General features: G+C 43.7%; 1 protein-coding gene across 8 annotated transcripts in view; it reads left to right on the top strand.

Annotated features, from left to right (window-relative positions):
* Nucleotides 1–15,643, top strand: part of vav2 (vav 2 guanine nucleotide exchange factor) — a 184,927-nt gene that overhangs the window by 75,301 nt on the left and 93,983 nt on the right. The gene's annotated exons all lie outside the window — the stretch shown is intronic.

The following is a 15,643-nucleotide window of genomic DNA, read 5'->3' as shown; positions in this document are numbered from 1 at the left end:
AGAAGCTGACAGGCTAAAACCCCCCTCCCCCCAATCATCCCCCCTCCCTCATCCATCCTTCCATCCATACACCCAGCTGAACCTCCTCCCCTCTGTTCATCGCTCTCACTGGAAGCGGGCTGTGACGGAGGGATCTGTTCGGAGCAGACCTTCCAAATGACACACAATATGCTACAGATTTAGCCACTGCGCGCACACACACACACGAGTATCAGGCAGCATGCCCTTCAAATGAGTGTGAATCCACACACACACACACACACACCATGCTGGTGGTTTATTTCTGGCTCTCACTTCCTCTTTTTAGCATCACCTGTTCATCCAAAGGAAAGTGTTTCGAAGATCAGATTATATTTTAGTCACGTGGAAACAGTGAGGCTGGATGTGTTAAAACACACACACACACACACACACACACACACACCAACAAACGACATGTTTGTGTGTCCCCTTCCTCCTGTGTGTCGTGAACCAATCTGACCTCGGTACAGAACATCTTGGCTTCCTCTGTTCCATTCCTCCTTTCACAGCTGTCCCCCGAGGCCAAGTGCTGTCCACCCTCCTTCCTTCTCTCCCTCTCTCTCCCTCTCTCTCCTCCCCCTCCCTCCCCCTTCCTGGGGGATCCTGCTGATTTAATGAAGGCCTCTGGTCAGCAAACTCACCCCCTCGTCTCACACATGTTTTTCTTTCTGCTGCGTTTTACACTGATCACCGTTTTTATTTTAAAGCTGTCTCTTTTCCCTCCCGTGAGTTCTGTCTATGACCAGAGGCCAGTCTTTTTCGTCTTCCTCACCTTCACCCTAAAACCCCGGGCTTCCTCTGACCGGACACACTCCGAGGAAGTGAAGCTGTGGGAGCTTTGTTTACAGACACTGAGGAGAACGGCCCGCGGGGTGGCTCGTTAAATAACTCTCTCTCTCTCTCTCTCTCTCTCTCTCTCTCTCTCTCTCTCTCTCTCTCTCTCTCTCTCTACACATTATCTTAAACACTGGCACAAGGTTTTGTTCTAAATGAAATAACCTATATTGGTTTATCAAATTTAAAAATAGAGGGAAAAATGCAATACAATAATGCAGAACAATAAAAAGCTAAATTAACAACAAGCAATAAAAATACAAAAGACTGATATATCTGTTACTGTATATTATCATATACATTTATTATAATAATACAAATAGTTTTTTTTATATATTATTTAAATGTTTTCTTCTACCTTTTCTATCTATTTTCTTTTCTCTTCTCTTTCCTTTTCCCCCCACTTCTTTCGTTTACTATGACCTTTCTCTCTTTCTTTCTTTTTTTTTCTTTCTTTCTCAGTGTCTCTCTGTCTTTATCTGTCTTTAAGTCTTTGGCCTTTCTTTCTTTCATTCATCCTTTTCTTTCTTTCTTTCTTTCTTTCTTTCTCTGAGTGCTCTCTATCTTTCTCAGTGTCTGTCTCTGTTTGCCTCTCTATCTTTCTTTCTCTCTGTCTTTTTTTCTCTGTCTCTTTCTCTGTCTGTCTTTATAAGTTTTTGGCATTTCTTTCTTTCTTTCTTTCTTTTTACTGTAGTTGTCAGTATATCTATTTGTTTATCTGTGTATCCATTTATCTGTCTGTTTATGTGCAGCATAATGTGTCTAATGTGAAAAAGCTACTTTGTTGTTAGATGTAGATCAAATGGTTGAAAGTTGTGATCAGGGAACTGATATCATAGATTATATATATATATATATATATATATATATATATATATATATATATATATATATATATATATATATATATATATATAAAACATGGCACCCTAAGACTGACTCGCAGTGTCATCGTCGTGTTGCTGTTTGTGTTCCGCTGTAATTATGGAAGCAGTGTGGAGGGTTAATGAAGCCTTCCATGTACCCTGAGCTCGAGTGGAGCAGATGTGTTTACCTGTAGTGCGTGCTCATGTGACTGATTATTATTAGTCATTGTGTTCATTAACAGCAGCAGTCTCCATTAATATGTACTCCTGCCTAGTAGAGGTCCCGTCCTGTAGAAACACCTCTAACACGAGCTGATTTCATTAGCGTTCACCTTTACAGCACGACCGTGCGGAGGTGCTGCGAGGAATGTGGACCGCACTGACTGTATGTTGTTAATCATATAATGACATTAAATAATTAAGCAGAAGGCGGTTTGCAAAATGACATTCACAATGGTCTTTTAGGTCGTTCAGCGGTGGACCTCATTTATTCAAGCAGCCTTATTTTTGCGACAAGCGTTCACGTCCTCTCCTGGTCATTATATCAGACCTGTCATGTCTAGTAGCCAGTCATTATCAAACAGTCCTGACATGTCGCGCCTGCAGACACCGTCTGACGCCTGGGCTTGTCCTCTGACCTGACACATTGACACCTCTATGCTGCAGTGCCAAAGACACTTGCCAAATCATCGCTCCAGTGTCTTCTCAATGACTCCTTGACATCTCTAACCTAGTATTCTGCGATGTCTTTGTGGGATCCCTTTCTGGCTTCCTGCTCGCTTGTGGGAAAAGGCAGCCCCCTCAACTTTTAGGACAGGGACTGTCAAGTAAAAGTCTGTCAAAGTCTGCATCTGTTCTTTACTTCTAATCCGAGTCTGTGCTGTTAGTCAGACATGGTAATGCCACTTCAGATTGATGTCTCAATTTGCCACCTGGGCTTCTGATTTGTTCATCAGGAATCTCAGGTTGTTCAATGAGAAAAGAAAGACACTGGTGGCCACTAACTTACTTAGCCTACTACTCTGCATAATAAAAGTAGCTGGGACATGTAATCTTCTTGTCTCGACAAAATGTGGGATCGCAGACGTGTTACTACGCTGTATCGTATAGCACTGCACAGCATATACCATATCCAGAAAAGCCCTGTTCCTGTCACATGAGCCTGGCCGTATGCAGGCCTTTTTTGGCTTCCTCTCTGAAGAACTGGAAACTCTGGGAGATTGTTGGGAGGTCACGTGTTCGAGTCCTGCCGATGCCGCAGCCATTTGTGGCCAGCGGTCAATAAAGTAAAATTGGCCATGCTCTCAGGGGGAAAGGGATGCCGTGCTCTCTCCTCCCGGTCAATCAATGAGACACTAGCCAATCGTGGGCATCTGTGAGCTCATGTATGCGGAAGAGGGTAGATAGCGCTGTCCTGTGATGACTCGGATGGTAAGTGCGACACAGAAAGTGTGGCAGGTTTGACAAAAGCCATGGTATCTGCTTCTCTCTTTCTTTCCAGCGGTTTATAACACCTCGCACTCCGGCCATGTCGGCACCGATCGAGCCTAATAGCACACGCTCGGATCAAATATTCACAAGTGGACTATGCATTTACGCAAGGATCGTGTGCATCTTGCATGCTTTTGTATTATTAAACACTTATTCACTGTTTGCTTCATGCTCATGTTTGAGAAATGAGACCCATCGTGTCTCATGACGGTGTCCTGCTGCTCTATGCACCCATGATGGCTCAGTTCATGTCAGGCTTTGACAGTTTGTATTCCCATTGGCGCAGGGTTTGGCACATTGTCTAGAACATAACTTTTCATTGGCTGTGACACAGCAGTAGGTCCGTCGTTTAAATGCTCATCGGGTTAGACACCCAGTATGGCGCAGTGAGAGAAATGAGGAAAGGAGGGAGAACAATCCTAATATCTTGTATTAGAGTAATCACTCATGGTTGCATGGCACTGAACAGAAGGCCAGGTTGTTTCCTTGAAGAAACAAAACCGTGGCTTCCGCCACAGATATCAAGCGGAAATCGATGGCAGCCTGTAATTTGGCGCGTCAAGTAAATGCAGGTTAGGAATCGATTGCGCCATCGTCGCGGAGATGCTCGGAGGCTTCGGTTAGACGATTCAAGGATCGTGTGTGACCAGGCATAGCAGCCTGACACGTTCCTAGTCTCCACTGAGACTAATAAAACATTGCATACATCACATGAAACGTCTTTACAACCTCCCGTTTTGGCAGCTTAATGGTTGGGCCCTAAATTTCATTTCTTCGTGTCTATCTTGATAAAGCACTTAAAGGCTTACAAGTTTGGTCGAAGGCTCCACAAAGCTAGGTCACATCCTGTGGAACCCAGGTGGCTTGGTTTCACCCAGTGAGCACAGCTGCCACAAAATCCTGCTGTGTTTAGGGCAGCCGTGTGCTCCGGGAACCCTCCAGCTCCAGAAGACCAGAAATGATGCATTTTTACAGCCAGGCAGCTCCAGTCCCACACTCTCTCAGCTCACATGACTAACCTGCTTTAAGGAGCATCTTCTCCTGCATGAGGCCTGCTGGAGGACTTTTAAAAAAGACAAGATGAAGGGGGAAATGAAGTTCCACTGCATTTGTTGTTGCTTGTGCTGTGAAATGGCTGTTAGGGGACAAGTTCAGGTGCAGTTCTTGTAAATGATTCAGTAGCAGTGGTGATAGTTTAACTTGCAAACGTCAGGCCACTAAGTCAGTTTTTTTTTTTAGCATTTGTGTGTTCGTGATGTTGACAAAGAGTTTAATCACCCGGCGATGGGTATTTTGTCAGCAGTGTGCTGACTTGACGTGTTTACTTGTGTAGTGGGGGATTACCAGAGAAGTGAGCAGCCAGTGAAGCTTCATTAGCCCACTGATCACCACAGTTCATACGTTCACACAACACCCAGTCTCTTGAGACAGACTGTGTGTGTGTGTGTGTGTGTGTGTGAGAGAGAGAGAGAGAGTGTATTTGTGCATATTGCTACTAGAATAGGTGATAGTAATAGGAATATTCCATGGTGTTCTGTTATAGGAAAATAATCAACAACAGGTTAATGGCGCAAGTCAATAACAAAGTTGTTCTCTGGTAAAAAATAATAATAATAATAATATTTTACCAGATTTGGATTAATGTATCACTCGTGGAGGTTTTCTGTGACCTTTTTGTGACAGCATACTATGACATGTTATGGCGTAGTGTAACCAGAGTAGTTTGGGGAAGGGTGGAGTGTTGGGGGTTGGAATAGCTGCTGGATGTAAGGGTGCTTCCAATTTGCATTTTCATGCATATTCATAGCTCACATTGGTGCAGCTTTTGCATTGCAGCCTCACTCCAGGGTCACCATTTCGATCCAGAGATCTGTGTGGAATTTCACGTGTTCTTGCCCAACTTCCCGAAAACATGCTGGTAGGGCAGTTAGCAACTCTACAGGTTGCCTATAGGTGCGACCGTGTGTGCGCATGGTGCCTTGCGATGGACTGCCGTCTCATCCGAAATGCGTTCCTGCCTCATGCCCTAGGATAGGCTCTGGATAAAGCAAATGAGTTTGAGTTAAGTCTCACGAATGCATATCCGTCAGTAATTTCTATACTTCGAGCGCAAGGGTGAAGAAATTTTTTATTTTTTTTTAAGCACGTTTGTGAACAGTCCGAAATAATCGCAAAAATATTTCTTTATATATCTGGGGTTGGGGGTTCAATTCTCGCCTCTGCCCTGTGTGCACAGAGTTAGCATGTGCTCCCTGTGCTTTGGGTGTTTTCTTCGAGTACACCAGTTTCCTCCCCCAGTCCAAAGACTAGGCTGATTTGGCATCTCTAAATTGTCTGTAGTGTGTGTGTGTGTGTGTGTGTGTGCTGTTATGCCCTGCGATGGGTTGGCACTCCGTTCCGGTTGTCCCCCGCCTTGTGCCCAGAGTCCCCTGGGATAGGCTCCCCACGACCCTGTGCAGGATAAGCGGTACAGAAAATGGATGGATGGATATTGTTTTGCCTAATAACGATTCTCTAGTGAGTAAGTGTGTGTGTGTTGTGCAGTTGCATGTATCAGGCAGAATATATTTATGCATGCATTTTACCAGGGCATGGGACCCTGCACACAAGCGTCTTTAATTTCCTTTTAGTGTGGCTCGGTGGTCAATGAGCCTCTCAACACTGCCACGTTTAATGGGGCTACCGAATGTAATGACATGCTCACGTGTAATGAGAGGGAAAGAGAGAACGAGGAAGAAAAAATCCGAGCTCGGACAAGTGTTGCCGTTCTATTTTACTATAGTTAGTGTGAAGGGTTCGGTTGGAGAACTCTCGGTATTAAAAGGAGGACACTGGTACTTAACCAAAGGCCGTTAGGGATCCTAAGCCACACAATGATTGTGCCTTTTTATAGCTGTGGCGTAACTGGTACGAGACTGATGCCCAATCCCAAATCTCATGCTAAATGAACGTATTGTATTCCGTATACTCGATATTGTCTCTTGTTGCTGTCATTGAGGAAGGTTTCTTGACACTTTCACATGCTCCTCCTCGTCAAACCCACTCATGCTTGCTCGTGTCTGCCCTTCGTATGTAATTAGGTATGAGGCTTCGTTGGACAAATTGTTCTGTCATTTGTTCTGGGTCAGTGGCTTCCCCAGGGCAAGCAGTAGCGAGACTGTAGCGAGTGTCTGTGTGAGCATCTCTGTTTGCCTGTAAGTTGGAAAAACTGCGCTATCTGTACTCAAGAGTTCTCTCGTGCATACGTGTGCAGGTTACCTAGAGTTCACACCTGACCGTAGCATAAGCATCTTTACGTTAAAGCCCAACTGATTGCATTTCTGAAAGTGTTACCAGCAGGAATAAATTAACACCGCACTTTAAAAAATATATATAATTAAGAGAACTAATGCAAACCACCGCAGTGTGTGGTGCTGGGGGACATTTGATTACAACACTTACAGAAAGTGACACACGGCAGCAAGACAGCGGATAAACGGCATATTTGTACTTAATCTCGTTCCCCATGCTGGTGTAATGAGTGTCATTACTATATAAATACGTTTGCTCAGCAGCTGCAGGCTGAATAATCATAATACTGTTGTAGATGACTATTTTAAATAAAGTTTACGGGGTAGGAGTTTACACTTTTACAGCATTTGGCAGACACTCTTATCCAGAGTGACTTCCCGAAGTGCTTTATAGTCTCCATCAAAAACGTATCATTATGCTAGTAAAAAACGCCCAGGGTCTGAGGAATACTAATCATGCTAAAACCCTGTTAGAATGGACGTAGTACGAGTTCTGGAGCGGTGCTCGATTGTCCAGAGACCACGACTTCGAATCCCGGAGATGCCACAGCCATGCGTGACTGGGAGTCCAAGAAGGATACTGTTATTCTCATTGGCTTCTGTCAGTTTGCATGCATAAGAGGGCCATGCAAAAAGCAAATGGCTTCACATGTCTATGAAGAAGCGCATGCTAGCCTTTACCCTACCTCTCTGGTAACTCTTGTGTGATAGAAGCTAGAGGGTCTTGATGCAAGGCTTGCTTAAATCTTAAGGTATGGAGGGCCAAGACAAGGTGAGGCTTGAAGGGAACATGTCGTAGAGCAGGCTTTAATAAGTGCCTGCAGGTAGATAGGGGTTTTGTTTTTGGCAAGCAGCAGTGTTTCTCTCTCTCTCTCTCTCTCTCTCTCTCTCTCTCTCTCTCTCTCTCTCTCTCTCTCTCTCTCTGCAATTTGGTCGTGTCCACCCACTAGCAAGCTCTCCCCATCACATGGCAGCTACCAATTAGGGAGAGTGAAGGCTAGGACATGCTTCCTGAGAGACACTTGAAGCTAGCCACTGCATTTTTATTTGAACTTTATCATGGCTGCAGAAAGTGGAAGGTGCTGCCTTCTTCCGCCTATGATTGGTTGGTATGGCACTGATTGACAGGTCAGAGAGTATACCATCCCTCTCACCCAGAGAACATGGCCAGGTCTGCTCCCTCGGACTCTCAGCCCCACGTATGGCTGTGGCATTTTTGGGAGCGTCAGTGTTTTAAACCCAACGGAGACATTCTCAGTCAGTTGCGAATTTCAGACGAATGTAAAGAAATGCAGCAGGAATGACGGCGTCATGTTTTAATGGACGGGTCTCGTGCCGACATTTTGACAGCAAGGATGGTATACTGGTAAGCTGTTGCCCCTGACTTACTGATAGTGTTTTCCACATGCATGCTGCCAATACTGGAGCTAGAGCATGAATTGGTTCCGGAAAAACCAATGAACCTTTTTATAAACTAGCCTACCACCAATCCATTATGTAATCAGATATGTTTAAGGTTTTCTCCTTAAACTTCTCCAAGCTTCCTTAATGTCACTGGTTCTTAATTCCAGATGTCTTGGTCTTGATGCTGGAACTAACGCACTCTTGGTGATTGAGAAACAGCTCTTTTGTTGTACAAAATCTTGCAGCATTTCAGGATTAGTCACCTGACCTGAGAACAGCACCGCCCCGTTGTCAGCGCAAAAAGGCTTTTTGTTCCCTTTGCAGTTCCTCCCTTCTCCATCCTGCTTTCTGTGATCAATCACACACCGGAGTGTTTTCTGTGGATGAAAGAAAAAAAAAGCCAGCCTTCGGTATTCTTCATCCATCTCTCTGTCTATCTCCTCCACTTTCAATACGAGTCGACGGAAATGATAACACCGAGAGGGAATGAGGAAGAGGTGATGGAGGAGAGCTGGGATTAAGAGTCCGGTGGAGTCGAGTGGGAATATAAGAATGATAAGATGTAAGAGTTCATGCTGGAGTCTTTTAGTCATCACACATCCCAAACACTTACGCAGCTCCAGCTCAGTCGACCAGTGCCAATATTCAGCCTTCTGCTCAGATTTACGCTCAGATTTACGCTCAGATTTACTCGGTAATCAGCCGGAGTGTTTGGCTTCATGACATTCTTGCAAACCCTGAGTGGTTTTTCTGCAGGCTGCACTGACTCCCTATCAGTCCACATTCCGCTGTGAGCTGCCATCACGTTCATATCACCCAAAACCTTTCAGAGCTCACAGAGTCGCTTACATCGACTCGTACAGTTCACTTCATATGTCTTACTTTCTCTCTCTCTGAATCTCTCTCTTTCTCTTTTGACTGCCTCTCTCTTTCTGTTCCTATCTCTCTCTGTCTCTCTCGGTCTCACTGTCTGTCAGTGTCCCCCCTGTCTCACTCAGCCTAGCTTCTTTCTTTCTTTTCTTTCATCCTCTGCATACTCTCTCTGTCTCTCTGTCTGTCTCTCTATCTCTATCTCGAAGTCTTTGGCATTTCTTTCTTTCTTTCTTTCTTTCTTTCTTCCTCGGCATGCTCTCTGTCTGTCTGTCTCTCTCTGTCTGTCTCTATTTCCAAGTCTTTGGCATTTCTTTCTTTCTTTCTTTCTCTGTCTGTCTCTCTCTTCCTGTCTATCTGTCTCTTTCTCTCTGTCTCTCAGTTTCTATCTCTAAGTCTTTGGCATTTCTTTCTTTCTTTCTTTCTTTCTTTCTATGCATGTTCTCTCTTTCTCTGTCTGTCTCTCTGTCTCTATCTCTACATCTTTGGCTTTTCTTTCTTTCTCTGAGTGCTCTCTATCTTTCACTTTCTGCATCTCTCTCGTTCTACTCTCTCTCACTGTGTATTTCTGTCTGTATGTATCTTTTTCTTGGTCTCTCTCTCTCTGTCTCTTTGTCTGTCTCTCTGTCTCTATCTCTATGTCTTTGGCATTTCTTTTTCTTTCTTTCTTTCTTTCTTTCTTTCTTCCTTCCTCTGCATGCTCTCTCTCTTTCTTTGTCCGTCTCTCTCTTCCTGTCTATCTCTCTCTCTCTCTCTCTCTCTCTCTCTGACTCAGTAGCAGCATTGATCATGGCGTGTATGTGCGGCTGTGCGGTGCAGTGTAGGCGTTCCTAACAGGCGGAGATGTTAGAGATACGAGCGCTAATCGATATCACGTGTGGTCCGGGGACACATTAAAAGCTGCTGCGTCAGCTGACTTTATTAGCTGCACTGGCAGGCGCGTCCCGTACCGCAGTCAATAAAACCCGCGCTGCTACGCGGAACATCTCCAACTTCAGCTCGCTTCATCAGCAGTAGGGTTTGGAGTAGCAACGATAGATTAGTGATGTTCCAGCGCAGCGCTATCAATTCCATCCAGTGCCAACTCCCTCGATTTGCCAAAGCCAATCAACTCCGCAACAATCCGGTCAATGCCGAGACCTCACAGGACACAGCAACTCTGCCAAATTCACTTTCCGTTCTGAATAGTTGTACCTGTCGCGTGCCAACCCCTCCTCCTGCCCGCAGAGTAAATGTTTTATAGACCTGATCATCACTGACAAACCACTGATAGCAAAGTCGAGCCTCTGGAGACTGCTCTGCGGGGAACGTTTCATTAGTTTGTGCTCCTCCTCAAGGTGAGACGGGTTACGGAGCAATCTTTTATCAAAACAGACCAGAGTGTGAAAGTCACAGGCCGTCGTTTCACACTGCTGAGTCTCTCCACTTTAATTAATGTCATTAATGTAAAACAGACAGCATGAAATGAAGCTATTTGAAATGAACTTTTTAAACAATGGCTCCTTGACATTGACTTTGTGCCAGTCCTGGAATCGTGTCTTCACTTTATCTCTCATTTCAGATGGCATTAGTTATCCAAGTGGCCCTGCATTTGTGATGTTTAAAATTTCATTTATTTATTTATTTTTATTTATTTTTAATGCTAACTCTTTTTGCACTTGATGGTTCCTCCATTTTCATCAGGTGTATGGGTGATATTTGTTAACTGAGACTTTCCCAGGACTTCTCAGGAAGCTCTTTGCACGACCTCAGTTTAAATCTACGACTGACGGAACATTCTAGCCACAGAACCTACGTGCTAGTCGGCTAACGCGGCTAACATTACTGGTGAACGATTTGGCTGTTAATTAAAATGCTAAGAAGACGACGGTGCACATTGACATTCAGATACTGTACAGAAATCCCACTCATCCGTGCGTGTGATATATGCGAGCTAGTTTACCAAGAGGTAACTAACCAGCTGGCTGTTAGAAACATGAGGGCATTTCCAATTTGCATATCTTGCATATTCATAAGTGCCGACTATTTTTCATTGTGTTTTGGACACTGAACAAAAAAAAAAAGTGAAAATACTGTAAAAGTGTATGGAGATTAGCTAATGTTCAGTGGTATAGCATTTATGTTTAGGGACACTTAAGGAACATGTATTCAGTACTAATTTGCATATCTTACATATTCATAGGCCAGGACAATTTTCATTTTTGCGTAGTTTATTTTGGTAAAAACATTTCAAAAGATTTCTTATTGTAGTTTGTATGTTAAGATGTAGCCAAGGTTTAGAATTCATTTTAGATACACTTAAGGAACATGTGACCCGTTTTAATTTGCATATCATGCATATTCATAAGCCGTGGCTATTTATTTATTTGTTTGTTTATTTATTTATTGTTAAGGATTTTTTTATTTTTTTTTATTTGTGAAAACAAAACTGGTATTGGAGATTCTACATTACGAGTCGTTAATGTTAAGTGGTTTAAAATTCATGTTTAGGGATTCTTGAGGAGCATGTTTTTATTTGCATATTCATATACTTGTCATTTTTTAATATTGAGGGGAAAAAAAACTTTGAAAAATCATATTACTGTAGATTTAAATTGGTACTTTAAAATGTTCAGTGGTTAAAAATCCATGTTAAGGGATACTTAAGGAACCTTAAGGAACCATGCATGTTCATAGGCCCTGGCTGTTGGTTGTTTGTCGGATATAAACAATGATATCAAACAAACTAACATAAATCTGGAAAAAAAATTAGGATTATTGTAGATGCTGTGTTAAGGTTAGCCAATGTTTTTCCGATTTGCATATCATGAATATTCATATTCCCTGGACCTTTTTAGTATTTCATTTGGCCATTAAACAGGGGAAAAGTAGTATTGTAGATGCGACGTGGAGTTCCGCGTTCACGTCTTCAGGATATATGTCGTGGTTTTGGAAGGAGCCAAGGCACCGACTGTACCAGTAGCAAGGTCAGTGTTCTTGGCGGAGAATCTTAGATATTTTTTAGTCAGTCCTATCTTTTGTGTGTGAGATTATAACGGGATTGTGCCCCTATTTCACTCAGCGGTCAATCTACGAGCCAAAGTCAATCACTCAAGAACCGATTAGTGGAGATTATCTCATTATATCAGATGGCGGGATTATGAGAGCAGCTGGATATTGTGTACTTTGTGTGTGTGTGGATGAGTATAACCATGTTGGATATTTCAGCTCAAGTAGATGCTGAGATTTCGCTAAGACTAGGAACTCTTTGATCTGATTTATTTTATGTCTGCGCATTAGGCAGGATGTGATCTAGGTTTTTTTTTTGTGTGTGTGTGTGTTTTTTTTTTTAACATGATGGACTTATCATTACACATAATTTTCATCCTAGTGCTCTCCCGGTTATTAAGCACTCTGACTGCCTGACTGTCCATCACGGGCTTTGATATTTGATCCATAATAGATCACAGGGGACCCCTTGCAAAGCTGCCTCCGACAAGAAGAACCTCTCAAAACCTCAACCAATTTTGGTGCAGCAGATGCCTGGAAATTGAGCAGCCCCTTTTTCTTTCCTTCATCAGTCTTCATGCAACACCGCAGGTGAAGCCGTAGCTGGTTTCTTTCGTCGTTTTCTTCTCTGAGGAAGCTGAGGGAAGCTGCATCAGAGGTGTAGCTCGAACGGAAGGAGTTTATTTAACATTACAGTTACGTCCTGTAGCAGATGCGCCGTTCCACTAAACGCCATTAATGTACCATTAAGGTTCCTATAGAGCAGAGATGACTCAGGTTTCCTGGCGGAGGATAAATCATGTTTCTGCACATATCATGTACATACAAAATGGATTTGCTTGGATTTCCACCATGGCTGTATGATTTATACCAGTGGGTTTGCATTAGTGGCGTCTTTAATCCAGTTGAACACAGTTCCGCCAGCGATGACGCTGATTCGTTATTTCCCCAAATCGGTTTAAGATGTTGGGTGAATATGAAAGGCTTCTGAAGAAATTTCAATTGCTCTTTTGTTATGTTTCCTTTTGTGTTTTCTTTCCAAGTAAGACCTTTCTCATTAAGTCGAGCCCACATTGAGTAAATCGGTTTCAGCTACTCCAGAGATAATAAGGCTCTGAGAGTCGGAGATGTGTCTGTTGTTTTCCGGAGAGAGCAAACCGTGTCTATGAGGAGCGAATTAAATGATCAACCCAAGAGTAACTGCGGTACTTTGGCATGCGATCGGTCAAGTTTATTAATAAAGCCAGCGAAGTTGTTTATTGTCTGTACCGAAAGAGATGCCCGCAGATCAGGTGTACGTCAGAGAAACCAAAAGGAGGCCGGCTGATGGGTTTTGTCGCACGCTTTTGTCCCATCAGAATGGTCAGAATGGTTACCTTACCAAAAAAGTTGGAGTATAGAACCCTGTCCGTCTGGACCCACCCTTAATCACACTACAGCACCATCCGTTTCTCCTGACTGCATTGTAAACACAAAGCCCTGTAAAAATGGCTCAGGTGGTAGAGCGGGTCGTCCACTAATCGTAGGGTTGGCGGTTCGATTCCCGGACCACATGACTCCACATGCCGTTGTGTCCTGGGGCAAGACACCGAAGCCCAAGTTGCTCCCAGTGATAAGCTAGTGCCTTGCATGGCAGCTCTGCTACCGTTTGTGTGTGTGAATGAGAAACAGTGTTAAGCGCTTTGTAGAACCGCTAAGCTTAAAAAGCGCTATATAAGTGCAGACCATTTACAAGCCACATTAGTTCGGTTTGTTTTTCAGTGCACCAGGCTTGGGGCGATTGACGATAGTATCTGGAATCGCAGATGCGTTCCGACATTCCGGCAACTTTCGCGACGGATCGCAAGTTCGATGATCGAAATGTCCGTCGGAAATGATGTCTGGAACGCCAATATCGACCAAAATAAAGTGTGCTGTATCTCATAATATGTGTTTCTATTCATCGATCCATCCGTCCATCCATTTTACACATTATTCTATACAGGGTCGTGAGGAGCCGGGAGCCTATCCCACGGAACTCGGGTCACAAGGCGGGGGACACCCTGGACGGGGTGCCGACCCATCGCAGGGCACAATCACACACGTTCACACACTACGGACAATTTGGAAATGCCAGTCAGCCTACATCGCGTGTCTGTCGCGTGACTCAAACTCCGGAGATGCGGATTTGAGCCCCCAAGTGCGAGGCAAACATTGCTATCTACTAACCACCAAATACTTGATTAATACCATGAATCTGTGACGTTTTTCGACTGGGTTGCCATACTGTAAAAGCACTCGAACCCTAATCTGAAGGATTTCTCCCTTCCACTAGTTATTAATGATCAGTTTGTGTTTCGAATATGAACTGCTTTCACCTCCTGCAGTTGCTCATGAAGGACTGTGTTCTGAAACGTACTACGTTTAACTTTGACATCTACAATGATTACTTACGCACATTGAAGTTACTCCTGGACTCTCCTCTTATAATAATAATAAGAAGAAGAAGAAGAAGAAGGATAATAATGTGAATTATAAATATAATTCTGACACTTTCCTGAGCATTTTAATCATTTTGATCTGTGCTGTTCCTTTCATGGCACACCCAGGAATCCTAACCTGCATGTAAATCTCATTAGGATGCTGAGCATGGTGTGGGGATGCCATCTTTTGTCATGTATTCACTCTTCTTAGAAGGCTTATTATTAAAGAGGAGTCTGAGTAATTTATACGAGTTTAATTTAGTGTCAGTTTGAGAGATTGGAAAAGCCAGCCAGCTCCTCTGCGCTGTTATTCATGAGTGCTTTAACACTGGAACACTGGCTACAGCTTCGGGGATGTCGTGTCGCCTCAGGGCAGTGCTGTGGAACAGGAAGTGAGACGGATCCACCCCTCGGCACAGTGGAGCCCCTGGTGGAGACAGACATCTCTAATACACACTCTCTATTATCTACCTCTGGTCGTCCCAGACAGCAGGTCAGTGGGTTAATAGCCCCGGGGCCAAAGAGGCGACTCGTTCAGCTTCCGTTCGAGAGCCTCGGGTGTCTTGAGTGCTTTATTAACGTTCCATTCTGTCTCGTTTCCGCTGACGAAGCTCTCAGCTCAAACCCCCCCCCGAACAGCTTCACCTCGCCCGGCCCGCTCCTGTTTTATAATCACGGTTTATAATTCCGTCTTTTGATTTTGCGCCGCTTTTCAGCATCTCTGCTCTTATCTCGTCCTGCAGCGGCGGCGTCCCTCTTTAGCGTTCAGACGCAGACGTCGTGTTTCACTGCGGTCGTGCTCGGTCATTAATGAAGTCCGCTCCACTGCGGCTCCCGCTGCCACTCGATGGTATCTGACTAGACGTGTCCAGGATCAAGCTAATCATCTATTCCTGTTTTCTGTGCAGATTAAATTTGGTGCTCTGAGTTCGACTGGGGTTTACGCCATGCTGCACGTCTCTTAAAGGAGAAGTCATTTGACAGAGAGAGAGAGAGAGAGAGAGAGAGAGAGAGAGAGAGAAATAAAAAAAAAACAATAAATTGACACCGTTTTGGCCTTGTGGTTTCCTTTAAATAGTCCAATATTTATGCACAAATTCTGCTTTTTTTAAAAAAAAAACGCAAACATACTATATGTTTATTGTTTCCTTTACATAATCCAATACCGATTTACTGATTCTGTTTGTTTTTGTTTATCTGAATGATTGATTCATTTTTATTTCATACTCAAGTACTGACACATTCTGCTTTTTTGAAATAGTTTTTCTTTTCTTGTTCCCTTCCCCCTTTTTCCTTCCTCTGTTATTTTCTTTACATGCTCAGATGCCGAATAACACCCAGCGTCCAACGTCTCTTTAACCCTTTTTTTTTTTTAATGTCTTGGTCGCTTTTTTTTCTCTCTCTTTTTTTTTTTTTT

Source organism: Ictalurus punctatus, chromosome 18 (genome assembly GCF_001660625.3).
Source record: "Ictalurus punctatus breed USDA103 chromosome 18, Coco_2.0, whole genome shotgun sequence".
In the NCBI taxonomy this organism is placed as follows: domain Eukaryota; kingdom Metazoa; phylum Chordata; class Actinopteri; order Siluriformes; family Ictaluridae; genus Ictalurus; species Ictalurus punctatus.
Note: the sequence above shows the minus strand (reverse complement) of the source record. Positions and strands in the feature narration are given on the sequence as shown.